This window comes from Diplotaxodon limnothrissa, linkage group LG5 (genome assembly GCF_057381915.1).
Source record: "Diplotaxodon limnothrissa isolate DT_005_m linkage group LG5, D_limnothrissa_male_GT1.1, whole genome shotgun sequence".
Taxonomy (NCBI): Eukaryota; Metazoa; Chordata; class Actinopteri; order Cichliformes; family Cichlidae; genus Diplotaxodon; species Diplotaxodon limnothrissa.
Window position 1 is genome coordinate 33,553,791 of NC_140600.1, and position 20,272 is coordinate 33,574,062.

Sequence of the window (20,272 nt, forward strand, 5' to 3'; positions counted from 1 at the left end):
TTCCTTTTCCTTTCCTTTATACAGGTTTCATACCCTGAAACTATATCAACAATCTTAGCACTCCAGAGGCTGGAATTTGTACAGTTTCTGCTTTGTCTCTGCTGGTTCATCTAAGTGCAGGATGATGATAATGCGTGTTATTTTACAGTAGAGGATTGTATCTACCCTCGCTATCTCAGTGGCCACACAGTGTTCAATTACATTGATTTTTTTCCCCCCTTCTTCCTTTGTTGTCCAGCTGGATAGTTTATAGGCTTTGAAGGTGCACCATGGAAAAGAAGGCAAGAAACACGGGGGCGTACCTGATATCACTTTATTACCAGAGAATCTGAAAACAGCACAAAAGAAGATGAAAAGAATTTAAAATGACCACATTAACATATTACCCTTGTCTAGTAAGAGCTTTGAAATCCCAAATGATAATTTTTTAACCTAAAATATAAAGGTAGAAGGACACCTGTAATTACATAACCCTGAAAAAAATGCATAGATGTCAAACAAGACATCCTTGTTTCCTTTTTCCCGTGTCCACAGTAGTCATTGTTGAGATGCAAATTTCAGTGTTGCCCAAAATAATGTTCCTCTTTTTTTGTGATAAGAAACTTTGCATTTATTGTAAGATTATGTTAAGGATAAAAAAGGTGAGATTGTCACAAATGTAAAATGGATACATGTATTGTGAAGTTTACATTCACCTGTCACAATTAGTGTTTACTGTGCAATTACACCATTGGACTGATGGCAGTGTCATCACCATGGATCATGCCTGGCATGAAAAATGCAAAAATAAAGCGATTACAAGTGTAACATGAGTAAAGTTGTGTACACAGTGCCGTGCTTGTTAGGATAATTAGTATTAGAGAAAGCATAGGTTGAGCTCTTACTGGCATTCACAGAGCTATTTTGAGACATGTTAGGCATTGTCTTAATGGAAAGTCTGAGAAATGTATGCCTAAGTAGTGTTCTCCTATGACATGTAAACTGCATTATTGTGATACATTATATGCACAGAGTGAGACTTGCATAATCAGCTTAACTGCAGTGTTGCTCTAGTTGAAATATTAGTAAGATACGTTATTATTTTAATGCATGCAGAACGTGAAAGGTTTTATGATGGGACTCCAGGTTTGATTGATGATCTATCAGTTTTATTCAGAATTAAACAACAGCTCAACTCACTGTAAATATACTGAAATTTTGTATTGACATTTTCTGTGGAGAGAAAAATCCTAATGACGCAGGTGATCCTGTGATGTTCAGTCTTGTTGCCAACAATGATTTTTTTTTTTTACTCATCCAGGAAAATGTTGCAAAACTTGGCACAAATATTCAAACATTTTTTTGAACTGCAAGTTCAGTATTTTCACTTGAAATTGAATTGAATGGCCATCAGCGGTTTTAATCAGTTACATAGATATGGCCAGCGGGCACCCTCTCCCACGAAGCTTGGTATTCAGTTATCGTCCACTGTAATCAGTGATAAACAGAAATCAGCTCAGCTTATAAGTCTAGAAAAACCTTTAGCTGTTCTGTGATGAAGTGCATGTAGTAAATGACACAATTCAGCTTGGAAACACGTTGCTTGCTTACTAAAGATTGTCCATTCATTTTCTTCTGCTTACCCCAGCTGTCATAGGGCCAAAGATGAGGTACACCCTGGAGTGGTTGACCGCCTTCTGCAGGAGAGACACGCTCACATTCATTCCTATGGCCAATTAAGAATTCCCAATTAATCTAGCATGGTTAGGCTTCAAAAGAGCAACAACCTGGAATACCCAGGCAGAAGCCATAAACAAACAGGGCAAACATGCAAACCCCACCCAAAGAGGCCTGCTGGTGGATTCAAATCCAGGACCAGCTTACAGTGCAGCGCTAAACTGCTGCATCACTTTCTCTGAAGGTTGTAGGTTTTTCTTTGTGTTTTTTTTTTTTTTACAGTATTTTATACTGAACCAAACAGCCTAAAATCAACCAATAAGCAGTAAGCAATTTCATAAGCAAAATGTGATTCAAATCATTCAAGTCCAAAAGATATTTCTTAATCTCCTGGCTCATGTGTGACCAATGTCAGCACCACTCCTGCCAGTGGAGACACTCCACTCATTACGGAGGAACTTCTCCCCAGTGGAAAGTGTTATAATTTTCCACTGATCCTGCAAATAAGTGGAAAGAGCCCTCCTACATGTGATAAGTATTGGACTGATAACAGCTGATAATGGCCATTTATGAAGTGAGCTGATAACATTCAAAACAGGTCACTAATGACATCAGCCTCCCCTGTATTTTGTATCTTTGAATTTTGAACATGGTTAACATTTTTGCAGAGAAACATCAATGTGAGGATATTTCAAATGTATCCAAGGAAAGCTTTAGACTTGCTACCCAGGCTCTGGGCAATTAGGCATCTCTTTTCTAATTTTATTCAATAGTATGTGAGATAAATATAATATACAGGCAACCTTATGTTATATAAAAGTTCTTTAATAGTAGTGCTACAGTTCTGAAACATTAGACGCTGACCTTTCTTTTACCAAAGGTGTATGTGCTCTGCCACCTTTCTCAAAGCTTTTCTCAAAGGAGCCCTGGACAGCCGTGTTCAGACACAGAAGGTTATTGTCTATATGGCTTTATGAAGTCAGGGCAGTCATTCAAAAGAAAATTTTAAAGACCATTCAGATGCCTGTTGTCACTGGATTGTGTATTGATATTGACAAGTCACTCAAATATGCTTATGTTTTGTTATTTTAATGTTCAAAATGATATTTAAATTTTGTTCTAATTTGTAATCCTTTTGCACAGCATAGTTTAAAAATCCCCATTAAGCTTATATTTATGCTAATAAATCCAATTCATTTATACTTTAAATACTTTAACATACTTAATTTCATTGTTGTTTATCTCACAGTTATGCATCAAATCAAGTTTATTACTGTGTTGATTTATATGTGATTGAAATACATAATCCTTCACATTAGTCCCAATATTTTTATATTGTTGTCTTTTTATCTTTAGCATAATGTTATTGCACGCATATGAACAGGAACATTGATAATTTGCAGTTGCTCCTACTTTGTGCTGAAAGGCCATTTCAAGTTCTATTTTTTTCAGAACACATTACACCTGTTCATGAATATATGCATATCTCATCAGCCACACTTTGCAAGAGGCAGTTTTCATGCTCACAAGCATTGTTGTGTTGCATGTGAATGCAGGGCTCGAGTTGACGTGCTTGTATAGTTTAATACTTACACTCATTGCTGCAAATTGAATGTAGTTAGTAAGTCGCGCTAACTTTTCAAAATGAAATTCATTTCCAGGCACAGTCATTTTCTTGTTTAGTTATTACTTCAGATGCAGACAAAATAGGACCATCTTCCAAATGTATTTCTGAACATATCTTTGTTAGACGTAATGGGTTATGAATGTGAAATGAAAATAATCACAAATTGGTTTCCAAGGTTGTGTCAGTTAATTAGCACCTGCTTAAGTGGTCAGTGGAGATGTTCACGTCGTACTGTGGGATGAGGCTGTGAACAGCATCAAAAGAGCGCCCATTACCCAAAAATGTTCTGAGTAATAGTGGAAATTATTGAAAGTGTTTCACAGGGGCACTCTAAAGGCTGCATAATGCAAAACAAAACAATGCCACAAATTAGCAATATTACACAATACATAAAGTAAAAAAACCCACAACAATAACAGTAATAAAATGGAGAATTAATATGAGCTGATTTAGTTTAGTACATAACAAGAGCACAAATGAAATCTTAAGGAGCATCACTGCCATGTTCTCTTTTTTTTCTTTTTAAGAAGTGGTCTTTGTGCAGGAAATGACTACTTATATTTGCTGCTGGTAGAAAAATAAATCTCATTAGCAGTCGAGCTTCATGCTCTGCAAAATTGTCATTGACATCCTTCTCTCCTGCCCCCTGAAGACTTGTTACAGTGTTCAGGGCAACTTGTGAAGGCATGGCAGTGTAAACTGATGTTTGAACTGTGACATGAATGCAGACAGAGAGGCGGTATTATTTTCTAGAAGAGACATCTTTCTCCTCGAACAATGGCCCCCTTCTTTTTCATTCAGATACTCTTATTTGATATTGCATTGTCGCGCTGTCTTCAAAAGTGTCACATAGCAATTACACACTTGTAAAGACCTATAGGCTGTGCAGTTCAGACATTTGCACATTATGCTCACTTGTTGGCTGATATGCAGGGAAGGTCTGGTGTTTGTTCTTTCTTTGATCTGTTTGTCTCACGTCCAAAAAGATGCACTGGAATTTGTTAGGCTGGCCTCCTACTCTTCTCTTTGTCAGCATAGTCTCTGCTACAGCAGTATTATTTGACTTCAGGTTTATTAGCAGGGTTCAGTTGTGAATAGCTGCTTACAGCACAACAGATGATTCACCAATTTTTCATTACTCATTCTGACAAATGCTGAAACTAGTATTACTGTCTGACACAAATTCCTGCCACAACGTTTTCATATTCTTTCTCAAACAATGCAAGGCAGTGATCACATTTAAGGTCACTGCTATCTCACATTGTATTGGGGGTATTTGGCAAGGATTTCTTTTTTATCTCCTCTCAAGCAATACCATTTATCTTATCCAATCATCTCCCCTTACAGATCAAATAATGTTATATACTTACTTTAGTCAGATCTATGCGCTCCTACTTCTTTTCATACAGGACTTTTTGCTGCTATACCCAACATTCACAGTCTCAATTTTTACTAAGCTTGAATTGAGCTTGGGTCTATAGGCGACTTTCTGTGACATTTCAATAAACAATTTCTTAGTCTTTATTGACAAACCCTGTCAAAGACTGCCAAAGCTGTTCCGCTGTAACAAAAACATCAGCTATGACTTAGACACAGTTGCCAGGTACAATTTTGCTGCACTTATGGTAAGCTGAAGCTGGTGAACAGAAGGCTTTCCAGCCTACATTCTGCCTGCCTGTGCATTTCGTGGTGAATGGCTACTCTCACTTGCAGCTCCGGAAGGAGTGCCCGTACTGTCAACATCTGCTGCAGGTCTCAAAGGACCTGCAGGCTGTTGCACTATAGAGAATGTATGCTTCTAATTCATACAAGCATTTGGATAATGGGAACTCTGTTCCTGAAAAACAGAAAAATAAAATTCATACTCACATCATCAAAGAAAGTCAGAGAAGATGGGTCATAGTGAAAGGTGTCTTTTCAGGTTAGTGAACGGGTGTCCAATCTCATGCTGAAAGCATAAATATAGTAAGTATGCATAAAAAAGCTTGTCTGTATGCATGATAAAAAGATGATTAAAATTAGCCTTCAAGCCTACAAACAAAAACAGACACATTTTCACAGTAGCCATTACATATGAGAGGGTCTGTGATTTCAAAATTAGAGGTTTGCAAATTGATGAGCACTGGTCAGTGGACATTCAGAAAAGGAGGATGGCTGCATCAATGGGATCATGGTGATGAATTCTAGTCTGACAGAGCAAGTGTAAAATTGATTCAAATTAGACACAGAGAACAATTACATGTTTTGTGTGGACACTATCAGTGTGCACGAAACAAGGCTCATTTTCTCATTAATTTAGCTATAATCCTGTGTTGCATACCCAAAGGCACAATACAGTACCTTACTGCAGGGTCTCACGGTACAAAGCGCCTTGAGGTGTCCGTTGCTGTGATTTGGCACAATATAAATAAACCTGAATTAAACTGAAAAGAAGAATGTGTAAACAAAAGGCAGACATTTCATTATGGTTCTGGACACGTGTCAGCATTGTCCAGTCATTTCACTCAAAGTAAAAAAAAAAAGTTGACTCCTAACTAATTATTCTTATTAACGTAAAAATAAAGTTTGCTTCTGAAAAATTGCGCAGCTGTATGAATCTTTGCTATTAGGGGAGAAGAAAAATCTTAACAATAAGCATTAAAGATAAGATATAAGATAAGATCATGAAGAAAAGGCTGCTGAAAAATCACAATGGCATGCAAGAGTGTAAGAAAAATAACACATGCCATGTATACAACATCAGTAAAGATAAGGCAACGTTAAATAAAAAAAGGAAGTAGCAAACTAAGACAAAAAATGGTGCTTTAGTTTTACTCCTACTTGCAGAGTTTAATCCCTATATAAAAAAACAAAACAAAACAACACAAAAACCTGCCTCTTTGCCCTTTTGTAAATGTTATTGATTTCTGTTTGGGGGAAAGAGCGCCCTCTACAGCAACCCACATTTAATACCCATTCACGGCTATTTAAAACCGTGCAGTCAAGCCAAAAGAAGCCAGGTGCACATTTTAATTAAAAACACATTTTTCCAATTACAGCTGAAACCGTGAACCTAAAATAAAAAGCGAAGCAAATGTAGTGAGTTCAAGCAAGCTAATTATGGTAAATTAAATGGAAAGTTACAAAAGATAGAATCAAAGCTTAAGGCTACCTAACTTTATATGTTTGCTTAACGCCAGGCTGCAGCACTTGGGAGGTTGATGGCTTCATTTTTATTTTAGCATTCAGGTCTGGGCTGCTTCCTAAAATTTTTGTCTTAAGTTGCATTCATTGGGAACTCTGGGTACTTTAAATCTGGATCTAAGAAGGCAGAGAAGGAAATAAGGAAAAAAGATGAATGTTTTCTCTTAAGGTACCTGGTGAGTCTTTCCAATAAAATAATCGGTGAGTCATTGTCTTTTTTGTTTGTTGGATTTACTGATGGCAGCCTAGTGTAGCGCTGTGTATAAAGTGGGCTGTTGTTAGTGCTGTGCAGCCTGTATTGCTTAATTGTGCAGTTCCATTGTTGGGCTGGATTTGTTAACAGTCATGTGTACAGAGGCTGACAGAAGGCTACATGCTGACAGTGCTGTGTACCCACAAAGCTCCAGGATGGAGCTCATTAAGGTGGATGAATGAGTGGTCAGATCACCTCTTCAGTGCATCATTTTCATGTTATTTCATCTTTGCTTTGCTTTTAAGATGCTCTAAATTGGGTTTACTGTATTGAAAATGACCCGAACAATGCTGGACATGGATGAAAAGAGCATGGCTAAATTATGGCTGGTTTTACATTGAGGATTTAGGCTGTTGTTTAAGCATTTATAATGACTGAAGCTGTTATTTTACTATTTATGGAAAGATTGTTTTGCATTTACGTGATCAGGAAATTGGGCAGCTTTTCATCCGAAAGTCCAAAATAAGTTGGAATTTAGTAAAAACAAACATTCCCCCCCCCCACACACACACTTATGTCTAAAAACTGTATTGATAATATTTTTAATTTGAACATTTAACATGATTAATTTCTTGCATTTTCTCAAAACTTTAAACACAAAACCAGTTTCAACAGTGCTTAATTGGTACTAAGGGGTCCAAAGTGTGCCAAGAAAATATCTCAGACACCAATTCACGATCGCCAGCCTGAACTATTGATACAAGGCATCATCCATGCTTTTATGTTTATGCCAAATTTTGACTCTGCTACCTAAATGTTTGTGAGGAAATCAAGACTCATCAGACCAGGTAGCGTTTTGGCAATCTTCCATCATTCAGTGTTGGTCAGTCTGTCCAAATATTAGCCTCTGTTTGTTGTTTTGAACTGCCAGGAGTGGCACCTACTGGGGTCTTCCTCTACTGTACCCCATCTGCTTCAACAGTTTCTTCAACGTGTTTTGTGTTCAGTGGTTATTTGAGTTAATGTTTCCTCTCCGTCAGCTTGAAGCAGACTGGGCATTCTACTCTGATACCTCCTGGCATCAACAAGGAATTTCTGTCCAGAGAGCTGCCTCTCACTGGAAATGTTCACTTTTTCACAGCATTCTCCGTAAACACTGGAGATGTTTGTTTGTTCCATAGTGAAACTATGGAACAAACTGAATATGGAATTAAAGCAATGTCCAAACATAAAACTGTTCAAAAAGAGTTATAAAAATATGATCTTCTCGATCTATAAAGAAAAGGAAAATATTTAAATTAAGTGAATGTCTCTATTTAAAAACAAACAAACAAAAAATTCATGATGTGATATTATAGTATATAGTATATCAGAAATCTGTTCACTATTTTTATTACAAATTATATCAGTAAGGAAGCTGACTAAATATTCACTGATAATTTATGGGACAGGGGTGGGATTAAATAAGTGTATACTTCTTCCCACTCCCTTTCAACATGTAAATTAATCAGAATGTTTTTTTGTATGTAATTTGTATTGTATATTTTTTTTTCTCTCATTTCTTTTCTAAATGTACTTGTATATTGTTCACATGTTGAAATAAATTACCAATCAATCAATCAATCAATGGTTATGCATTTCCTAAAACACTCAAAACAACCTGTCTGGCACCAACAATCATGCCAACTTCAAAGTCACATAAATCACCTTTCTCATGCTTGGTTTGAGCATTAGCAAGTCATCTTGACCACACCTGGGTGCCTAAATGCTTTGCTGCCATGTATTTAACAGAATAGATATTTGAATGAGCAGTTGAACAGGCATACCAGTGACCGATGAGTACGTTTCTTTTTCTTATGAGTAAATCATAGTGTGAGAAACATCATACTAAACAGTTCTTCTATTACTTTACAAATGTGGTCTGTTGCAGCGGGTCAAATTTCTTCTGAAATTACTGAAATGATTTTGCTCTTTCTCCTCTACCTCACAGTTAGTTTCCATCCACTGATATTTTCAACATTCAGCTCAACGTTGCTGGCTGTGGGTTCTGAACTGCCTCAGTTTCGGGCTTCAGGTTTATCATCCTTAGCAACAAGTGCGAACAATTCTGTGTTTAAGAAATGGCATCTGTGCTGTAATTTAACTTTTGCTTCCTGTGGTTACCATTATGCCTCATAACGGAATCACTGTGCAGAATGTGTTTTAGTGAGTGGGGATGTACTTAGAGTTTTACAAAAAGGTTAAAGGAGAATTGCAAATTGCATCTAATTAGGTGAAAACAGTTTAACGTTTTGCCAAAAGAGGGATTGATTAGTTTAGGACATTGAGAATTTGCTTCAGAAAATGCGAGTTAGTGTTTTAACAATTCAGGAAAGCTGTAATAAAGCAAGGTTGTGAAAGCTGAACTGAGGATAGATTTTACTGTTGGTTGTGCAGTCTCTTCCTTCCAGCTTATTTTGTGCTGTGTTGCAGAAATTACAGTAGAAACACTGTCCTGTTGTTAACATTGGGGATATATGGTGCTCTTTGTTAGCTTGTGTCCCCTGTTGACTCTGTGGTTTTTGCTTGTTTGCAGGTCCACTTATGTGTTTCCAAGAAAGGACAAGGTGCAGAGACTTAAATTTTCACATAATCAGCCATCTTCTCTGAGATACACTGAAAGACTACGTTTCTCACGCTGCATGTGGTGGAGATTATGAGCTTGTACTCAGAAGGGAGGCCTTCCGATTCAGGCTTTTACTCTCTAGAGTCCCTGGGCCTTATGTATTTTGTATTAGCTGCTATAGATTAAAATTGTTCATACAATTTTCTCTGGGGGATTGAAGGTGATGGCTCTGCATGAAATTTGTGTTGCATTTTTCTATTTCTCTTGCAATTTATATAAAGAGCCTGGTAGGATTTGGATTCGGCAAACAGACTTAAGACCAGATGAACTGAACAGCGGCTGTATCTCGTGCCCTTAAAGTTTGTGTGACTGCACATCGCTTTGTTCCCATTATCTTGAAAAATCTAACGAGCAGACACTATACTTGCAAAACACTCATTCTTACAGATATGCCCTAGTTTTCCATATGTTGCTGCTTCAAGTGATTCAGTTGGAATTGGGTCTGTCAGGGGAACAGGTTTGATAAGACATAATTCCTTAATCCTGACAGGCAGGCAGGTCTAGCCCAACAGATACAGTAAATCAATCAGTGTGTCTGAGAAGTACCTGCCTTCAGTATCGACTGTGACCCCACCACCCCCATGCTATTCTCACGCACACACTTTCTAGGACATGCTCTATAGTCTCTTTTCGCATTCACGCTCTGTAAATATGAAGCTTTGGTACATTATAGTCTAAAATACAAAGTTGAAAAGCGAGTGTATTTGACCCACAAGATGAAGTATGGTAGGCATCATTACCAAGAGCCGCTTAGTGTCAACAGGAGGCTGGAGATGGTTCACCTCATACCATCTTTTTACTGGGCCATTAACCAGGCTCACATAGTGCGTAAGAATGAGCAGCCTTCAGTGCCTGAGGCTTTGAGAGACCAAGGTGTTTGGATATATTTTAACCTGTAGATTCAAGCCTGCCTTCTGAATCGTATTCAATTCAGGCCCCCAGGTATGCATGTGATGGCTGGTAGGAACTGAAAGCTTTATAGGGAAATATAATGGTGATGAATACTAAGCAGAAATGGCCCCCCTGTGTTTTTTTTTTTTTTTTTTTTTTTTTTTTTTTTCCCCCCCCCCTAAGATGAGAGGCTAAAGAATGCATTGGAGGATAAGACACTGTGAACCATAAGGGTGAGAACTTGAGGATTGTGGAGCTGTGTGTTTCATTGTTAGAGCAAGATAATAGTCATTGAATCAGTCAGTCAGCGAACAGGAAGTCAACAATTTCTCCCTTTCGCATAGCGTCTTCAACTTATTCAAGCAGCATTATATTTCTCCCACCAGACTTCTGGGATAGGAGAATCAGGGCTTCTTCTCACATTTCAGTCCATTTATCTCTTGCTAGATGTGGCTCAGTGGCCTTTAGCCCTCCATTAGCCTGCACCAAAAAACATCCAGCGCAAGTAACCAAAAAAATTTAGGGATGGCCCACTTCTTCTCCCCCCCTCTGTTTTCAACTTTGACTTCCAAATGTCTTCCAGGATCTCCAAAACAACACATTGCATTCGCTGTGTTTGGGGAAAACACAGCGACGGCCTCGTGTTAATAAGCCTTGTTTGCATGTTCTAAAATTTCTGTAGCTGGCACAGAAATGGAGCGGCTCTCTTGTGCGGTTGTCATAAAGTTGATATTTCAAGAGATAAATTACACCCTGGTTTCCTGAGGGTTCTCAGCGAAGGGAAATCAAACGACCACAGTCAGCTATTGCATAATATCATGTCTTAGCAAGATTTACCACATATCTCAGGGTTCTAAATAAATCACAACTGTCAACTGCATTTTGCTGTTTCTGTAATTACTGCGCCCTGGAGATAAAATATTCAAGCTCCCATCTCTCTTTATATCTAACAGTGACAAAACACATCAGATGTCGAGGGAAAGAAATTGGGATCATTTCAGTCATTTTCCTGTCTGTAAAATAGTTTTTCCCATTGGACCACTTTGGTAGTGATGTACCAAATCCATACATAATACTGGACATGATTCCATCAGTGTAACAAGTTAATTGATTCATTTTTCAGCAACATGTAATATGTAGCAGCGGATCAAGTGATCAGATGATTACTAGAAAAATCATTTACTGTTATTTATCAGCAAAAAACATGCACTGATTACTAATTTTGTCTTGCTTGTAATGTTACCAAAATGTAAAAAGGCACAGGTTAGAAATTGGACCCTGAAGAGAACAGCAGTATCTACCGTTATCTTTCATTACAGCAGCCAATCAGTGGGCTTTGCAGGGTGTAGCTCTTTTGATAGCTTTAATTTATTCCTTCATGTCTTCTCTATTTATTGGCGGTAACATTTTTGACTTCTTCCATTTTCACACAAAAGCTGAGCTTCATACTGAGCTGATAAAATGGAACTGAAGGGGGAAAAAAACTATGAAACTTTAAAAAGTAAAGGTTTCACTCTAGATGGAATTTAAATTGCATGAGAACTTGTGAGTTTGTGAACGAACAGTAGGCTCAATTATTAATGGTGGGGAGGTGGTGAAAAATTATTTGCATATATGTGCTGATTTAAAACCACTGACCAGAGCAGGTAATAATAAGGTCACCACGTCTTCTTTTGAGGAATCATGTCTGAAAGTCACAATGCAGAATCAACATGGTCAAATTGGAGTCCAGCTCCATCTCACATGCATTTAAACAAAGTCCCCAATAAAACCTCACACATAGTACCTAAACAGTTTGAATATTTTTACACAGTGACATCCTACTTTAAATCATAACTGGTAAATAAAGCTGCAGTTTTACATGTAAGGGGACAACATCTTACATTCAGGTCCTTGCCAAACACGTTCAAACAATGTCTGTGCAGACAGTGGCACAGAAGTGCACTGGTAGTGATGCACTTTTCATCAGCCAGTAATGATTGGTTTGCCAGAACTGAAGGGGGGAGTAACGATTGTGGAGGATTCTGCAAATAGAGGTCTGGTGGAAAAACCAAGAAAGATTTAAAAAGAAACTTGCTGTTCAAAGAATTTATTTTTCTTTAGAATTCTTTTCGATAATTCAGTAGTCTGCCCCTTTCTCCAAGTAGCGCAACTGCCAAATTGTGCCATAATTTGAAGTCTTTCTTCTTTGTTGTGTTGAACTAGAGCGTTGTAGACAGACACTGATAAATATTCTCCTCATAAAAGATTAGAGAATTTAGAGTCTGGAGACCTGACATTGTTTGGCAGATGCTAAGTACTATAAAGTGAAGCACCAGTGTAGACGTCGCCTCGTGTCTCTGATGGACTTCTGAACTCACACTCTATCCAAGAGCCAAGGCAAAGCAAGCTAGCTACCTTATAATGATTTATGAAGTTTCCACTGCATTTCTGAGCTCACAGCTTGTCCAACCTAATCATTTAAACAGCAAACTGTATATAAAGCTGTAATTCTTTCATTTGGAGACTAAAAGGAATCCTTTATCTGATGGGTTTTTAGGGTATATGTATTGTTTTTGGCTTTGCGGTTTTTACAATTCAAAACAAATCTGTCGCATATAGTATTTTATTCTTTTTAGATGTGAGCATGCATGTGCATGCAGTTAGAGTGGGGTGTTTTGCTTCACACACACACACATATACATCTCGAAAAATATTTGCAGATGCATGCTTCTGGGCTGACAGTGGCTGGCTGGAAAATTTCAACATTTCGGCCAACCCTGACTGATACTCTAATTATTTTTGCAATATACACACTCCCTGCTGATTTTTTTTTTTTTTTCTCCTGAGAATTGAAAAGATGATATCAGTAGGTAAAAAGCTGTTTGAATAATTACTGTGGAAATTGTGCATCCTGACTCTTCAGGAGTATTTATACCTTGGGCCACTTTTGTAAACAATAATTATGGTAAACTGGAATAAGTATGTAGGCAGATTGAGCCAAACTTTTTTGTTTTTATTCTAATTAGGCAAATTAACACCTATATTGGAAGCTGTCGGTATTAACTGCATGGCTTGGCTGAGGCACTGCTGCTTAGAAACTTGACACACTCAAGAGAGAATAAACCTCACATTCAGGCTGCACAGATCTGAATGAGGCTTCTCTCTATTGTAAAGGATGACACTAACGAATATCAAGATTGCTCTTTGTCTCAGATGCGTAGTTTGACAGCTGGCAATAAAAACTCTTGTCATCAAGACCCGTTCTGTAGTTCTGCATGGAGGCGTTTGAAGGCTTGAAGATTTGTATTATCAATATTATGCAAATATGCTTTAGTAGTAACTTTGTGCAGAGCTGGAATTGTGTCTATACTTCTCAATAAATTCCTTATCTGAAACCTGTGTAACAAAAGAGTTTGCATTGTTTTGAGCGCATTAATGGTTATGCTTTATAGTTCCAAAGTTTGGGGCACTAAGAAATAAGGTTCATCTTTAAAGAGAATCAAATTTGCTGTTATATAACAATGAGTACACAATGAGTCATAAATTATTTTTGATGAATGTCTCCATTAAAATATTTCTGATGAGTTTATATTTAGTGAGAACAAATGTGCTCGATGTAGCACTAACACTCATTGACTAAAAAAGAAAATCTAACACAAAACTGACTCACAAAACTGCTCTATAATATACAAGAAGAGAGTAGATGCAGGTAAAAATAATCACTGTGTTTTCTGTTGTAACAGTACTGGAATTACTGTATTGTGGTGCTAAAAATCAGCTCAATGACAGATGGCCTAGCTCACCCTAGTGTTGTGCACCGATTGTATGGCAATTTCTTTTTCTTTTTCAGTTCAAGAAATAATTATTTTCCCCATTCCACTTTTAAGTTTGATTCACCCGATCAATATGTCCTTTTAAGGCTTATTTCAGTAATTTTTTTTCTTTCATTAGAAACATAGTGACAGCCTCTTCCAAGCTCTCAACTCCTTGTGTGCAGCTAAGCCCTCCTCTCTTCATTCATTTTCCTCAGGGCAGCCTACTTCTACCTTCCTATTGATCTGCTGTGCAGCATCAACATGCTGGAGTGTCAATTAGAGAACCCATCCTGCCCATCTGTGAGAGGAGAGCTGCAGCATTTCTCAAACTTTCCCTGGCTCACTTGGCCATCCAGCAGCTGCTCAGGTCTCTGAAGATAAAGAGGGGAATAATCGTTTTAGAATAAATAATAATTTATCTCAGCTATACCCTTGTTCATATTTATAATGTTCCTTTCACAGCACTGATTAGAATGTAAAATACTTGCACTAGCGGTGTGATTTCTAATGTAAAGTGATAAATATTATGAGGGAATTTAAAGGAATAAGGGCAGATCTGCAGAACACATTTGTCTGCTTCAAAGAGAACACCACTTATTTATTTATTTTTTCTCAGGTGGATTGCATTTGTAAGGGTAGGCATGTTGAGGCGAGTGAAGCGAAAACGTTTTATTTATTTATTTTTAAGCGAACGCAGGCTGTTTTCAGCATTGTTTCGCTCAGTAACCAAAGTCTGGTGTGTTGCAGATCTCTTCCAGTGGCTTTATTATTTCCAAGACTGGTTTGAATACAAAACAGCTTTCTGGAAATCAGGTTCTAAAAGATGGGGTTGAATGTGAAAACAAGATATTCAACATCAGGTTGTTTTTATTTTTATTTTTTTCAAAGGAGAGCGTGCCACTGTGACATTATTGGTCTTAATGTTTCCTGACCTCGTCAAATCTGTGTATATATTTCTGTCATCCCCATCTACTCTAGGATATCAGCAAGAATACAGCAGACAGGCACTGGTAGAATATCATGAGTCTTCTTGGTTTTTGAAAATGAAGTTCAGTTTTTAAGTATATAACCTGAGTCTCTTTCTGTCTTTACCCTCTGCTTCATGAGAGAGGACGGCTGATGTGCAGCTGCAATTTAAATGGCCAGCGACTGTGTTTCTGAGTAGAAACTAGAGATGGCACGATTTTTAAAAAAAATTTTAAAATTTTTTTTTATGTCCGATATCATATATTTGGATATCTGCCGATACCGATATGAATCCGATATAGTGTATTTTGTAATCAATACAACTTTTTTTTTTAAATAAATCTCTATAAACCTACACCATCCTCCCTATTCTGATATTTTAAAGAGTACTTAGCAGAAATATTAAACAACCTAACTAATAGGGTTGCCAACTCCCAGCAAAAAAAAAAAAAAAGGGAACCACCCCCCACCCTCCGCCTTGTGATGTTTAATCAACATAATCAACTTTAATTTAATACACGTGCATTTAAAAAAAAAAAAAAGCAGCACAGAAATCAATTATTTTTCTACAATAATTAAACAGATTCAACATCTTTCTTCAACAGAATTGCAGACTGCAAAGATGGAAATAGTACTATAGCTTACTAGAGTATATATTAGACTTAATAGTTACTATATACAGTAATGGATTTCTATACATTTAATCAGATGAAAACTTTGGTTGTAAGATTCAGATAATTATTTATTAGTCATTTTAAATGAAATAACAAAGAAATATTTTTGTGCCCCCCTTTCCCAGTTAATGCCCTACCTGGCCCCCTGGCAAAACTTTGCTAGACCCGCCGCTGCACAGTTACCAGCTGTGCGCTACGTAAAAAAAGGATCTTGGTGTTATTTGTCTCTCAGAAATAGTTCATAACTTCCGTTCATGTCACCTAAAAGGTAACCCTGTTTCTCCATCACCTGTTCAGCTCTGATGATTCAGTAAGGACAGCTCCTGGTTTCATCTTCATGTTTCCCTCTCACCAGATAACCAAACCGATATCATGACCAGTAGTTTTTACTGCCGTGGCTCCAGCAAACAGCAGCTGATACTAGAAAATTAATATTGAATCAGTTCTAACAACAGCTTATCAAGCTTAAACGTGCTGCTGTTGTTTATCCGCTGGTTTCCTCTTTCTAGCGCAAAGTGAGCGATAAACAAACAAGAAAGACGGGACTTGCGAGAAAAAAGCCGACCAGCTGATCATTGATCAGTTTCATGATTAAAGTAGCAACAGGGGAGGGAGGGGGAGAGAATGAGAGAAGAGTCAGCTTTGCAGCAAGGACAGAATAACTCCAGCTTTGTGTCTGTTTTTCATTCTAGCTGAAGTACAGGGCAAATCGCTTCCTTTTCACCTCAATATGGAACTCCAATGGCCAGTCCAGCTGTGGCTCCATATATCAGTTGTTAAGCTTGATGTGGAAATACTATGCAAACATTCAGAGATGAACTTACGAACTTGCTTTACTTCTCTGGGATAGTTTTCTCCGAGATGAAATGTGGCGGTTTGGAAGCATAGTGAGGCTCCAAATGCTCCACCAGACCACAGACAGGTCTGGCAGACAACAGCCGCTCTATCACGTGATACTGCTCCGATGCGCTGAGCTGGGTTACGCCAAAAAGCGCTTTTTGTGAGGTGATTTTGCGATACCTCGGATCGGATTGCATTTTTTATTTCTCTCCGATATTCGATCCAGTAATTTAGGTCAGTATCGGACCGATAGGTAATATCGGATCGGTCCATCTCTAGTAGAAACCTGGCTTTTTAAAATCAAAGTACACCTTTTTGGCACAGTCATAACAAAACATCTTTTAGTGTGTTAATTCATGCCATTTTGTTCCCATTGAGAGTACATTAAATTAAATTATCAGCATTGACAGTGAAAATTTTGGTAAACGCTGTTTGTGGTCAGCATTTCAACGCCAAGTTTTAACTTCAACAGGTTTTTGCTTTTAAGCCACACCCATTTCTGACATGACTCTTCATCCCTTGCAAAGATAAATTTTCATGACTTCATCTGATACGTTTTACTGCAGAAGCAAACAGGGAGCAAATCTGACAGCCAAGATGATGAGGTGCTCAAAAAACAGTGTGAGAAGTGGTAGGAAGCTGTCAGAGAAAATCATTCTGACCATTTCAAGAGCCTAACGGGAGAAAGTGGGAGTATGGGACTGATAGGACAAACTAGACAAATGTGCCATTCATCTGTCAGCCTATTTCCTGTTTCTTAAAAAGCTTCAATGACGAAAACTCTCCTGTGTTTGTTAATAATCATATCTCAGAAAAAATAACATGGTTTTCCACAACCAGGTCTAGTTGTGATAACAGACATTGCAGGACAAATGTTATGGTATAGAGGCTAATTTAGATTACAGTGTGAAATCAGCACCATCTCATTCCTTCCAGTTCCCACTTAAAGTCAGATTATTAGTTTTTTGTTGTTGTTTTTTTTAGAATATTTCCATTAGAACTCTCTTTAAATTGAACCCTGTATATATAACTGACCATCTTGTTTGTGTAGGGTTAATGCAAGAAGTTGAAATTCTTGAAAATATATTATTGCTAACATTTTTGGGTTTATCAGTATTAAGGAGTTACTGCTTCCACTGTCGCTTGCAAGGCCGTTTAACATTACACACTGATTTGCCTGAAGGTTGATAGCCTTTTGAAATGAATACATAGTCTGCTCTGAAATATGCTTTTGCACCTGAGGAAAGGTTGTTCTCTGATATGAATCTCCAGTAATTCCTGCAGCTGTCTTTGACATTTTCTAGCTGGTAAACATTTTGGTTGTTTTGCATAAGTCTGTGCTTCGTATGGTTTTTGAGGTATGCTATTAAGGGCTCATCTGTGAATGTGTAAACATTTTGTACTTTCATTCAGTACGTTTGTTTTTCTGAAAATGAAAACAGCGGAATTCCATAAAATAAAGGCAGAACATAGATTTTGTGCATTACATGGAGTATATTCCAGATGTTTTTATAAGCCACACAGTAAAAACACTGATTGTGCTTTCTGTGAGATTCTACGTCACTACTTATCGTGCTGAATTGAAGTCTGACAAGTGGTTTGTTGTAACCTCAATGCTTCATTAAAACAGAATTCATAGTTTTGGCTGAATGGTGATTGCGTCTGAGATGATTAATTCTAAGACAGCCCATCCTGAATGCCCTGAGATCTCTCAAATATCAGAAAGAATTGTCTGCACTGTGGCTGAAGATGAAACACCATAAGATATTAATCTGTAACAAGACAACACAAGCTGATTAACAAGATAATACTTCATGTAATCTTGTGAGATATAAGATCTTCTTCCTTCAGTTGCACATGAGCTACTTCTACAGATTAACTGGCTTTCTTCAGTCTGAATAAGACATAGGAGCTGTCACCCAACCAGCTTTTCTTCTGTTCAAGCAGAAGTTTGATGACATCTATCTTCAAATCTGCAGCCTTGCAGAACCGTTTCTTATTTGAACTGTTCAATGTTTACACCTGTATTTTATTTATTTATTTATTTTTTTAGACTATCTGTACCATGCTATGCTGGCAGCAGCACTCCCCGCCTCAATCTTAGTGTTTGCTTTAATGTCAGATGTGCTGCTGCATGGTTTGCGTTTGATTATGGGGGCTAAGGTGAGTTGGCTGGCTTTCCAGTTGTCATCTGCCCTGCAGCAGTTTAAGTGGACCTGCAGTGAATCAACTCTGAAAAATTACTTCTCACTCAGTAGGAGATAGTTGGGTGTATTCAAAGTACCTTGTCACTTCCAATATGCTCTCAATGAATCTCCGCCGTTGCCGATGCAAGGCCTCAACCCACTCTGCTGGAAAACCAATGTCTACAGCTGTATTTTGTGACTGTGTGCAGGGAGATTGTTCCTTTAGAAGTTATTACAACTTCAGGAATGAGAAGGGTGTAGACGTGTAGATACAAGATGGTTTATAGTGGCATATTTTGTGTGTCAGGCATGTGTGTACTTTTTATCTCAGGCAGAAAAAGGAGGAGGGCAGAAATAATAGTGCAGGGTAGTGATGACCAGATGTGCGTCACAGGAATCAACTTAGAAATTAAAAATCCGTCTTCAAATTTAAATTCAAATGTAACCAATGAGCTTGTTTACGACACCTGAATTTGCAAAGAATCTCGTAACATCATCTAACAGCACTCATAGCAGCAAAACAAAAAAACAAATGCAGTTTGATATAACAAGAAAATAAGGTTTTAATGACTCAGAGTGCTGTTTCTACATGTTTTTGGTTGACTGCTCTAAATGTTCTGCTTAGCAATTTTCCCCCTCTTCTTTTTAATCTATAGCTATCTATATGATGTCAGTGTGAGCAGATATATACCTGATACGATTCTCTCAGGCAAACAACTCTAGCTGTGCACACAGACGTGCCGCCCACATGCTGGTCAAAAAAAAAATCTTATTTTGTGAGGGGCAGCCAATCAGAAGAAAGGTAGTTTAAAGGGAGGGGGAAGGGAACTAGAAATGGCTTCTTCGCTTTCATACACTCCAAGGATAAAAAGAAATATGTCATTGTTCCCCTTTAAGGTAGACCATCTTCCTCTTTTGGCTGCTCACCACAGCAGATGATATGCCTCCATCTCACCCTATCCCTACATCCTCCTCTGTCATAGCAGCCTTCCGTATATTCTTTTTTACTTTCTCCATCAATTGTCTCCGTGGTCCTTGTGTTTTCCTTCTCCCTGACAGCTCCATATTCAACATGCATTGTTTCCTTTAAGACAGATGTTGGACATAAAAGTGGCTCTTCATAGTTAGTTTCAAACTCAGCCCATAAACCTGTTGCTTAAAATACTTAAGTGACTCTGAGGCCCACATATGTATTTTGTTATATTATACTGAATCTATATGGAGTTGGTTTTGCCTGTTGTAAGCAGAAATATATCCAGGTAATGCTGAAGTGGTTCTTTAGGCACAAAGGGAAATCTTCTATATGAGAAGCTTATTCAGCCCCTTGGACGTTTCTTTAAACTCTTGTATTTTTAATGAAAAGATTTGAAGACGTGTATATATCATGGTGGAAATGCTGATAGACTGATAAATACTAATTTCTGAGCAAAGTACTGCCACAGACCAGCAGCCTCATTACTACCACCAATGCTGTCAGCGCAGTCTTATGTTAGTGGAACCATAAAAATGTCAGTACTTTTTCAATTTGTCAATTTGATGGAAAATTGACAGAGAAATGGGAAATATGATAGTCTGAGAATGTCACAGCATTGTG

General features: G+C 37.8%; 1 protein-coding gene across 1 annotated transcript in view; it reads left to right on the forward strand.

Annotated features, from left to right (window-relative positions):
• Window positions 1-20,272, forward strand: part of LOC146632685 (metabotropic glutamate receptor 4-like) — a 222,497-nt gene that overhangs the window by 20,025 nt on the left and 182,200 nt on the right. The gene's annotated exons all lie outside the window — the stretch shown is intronic.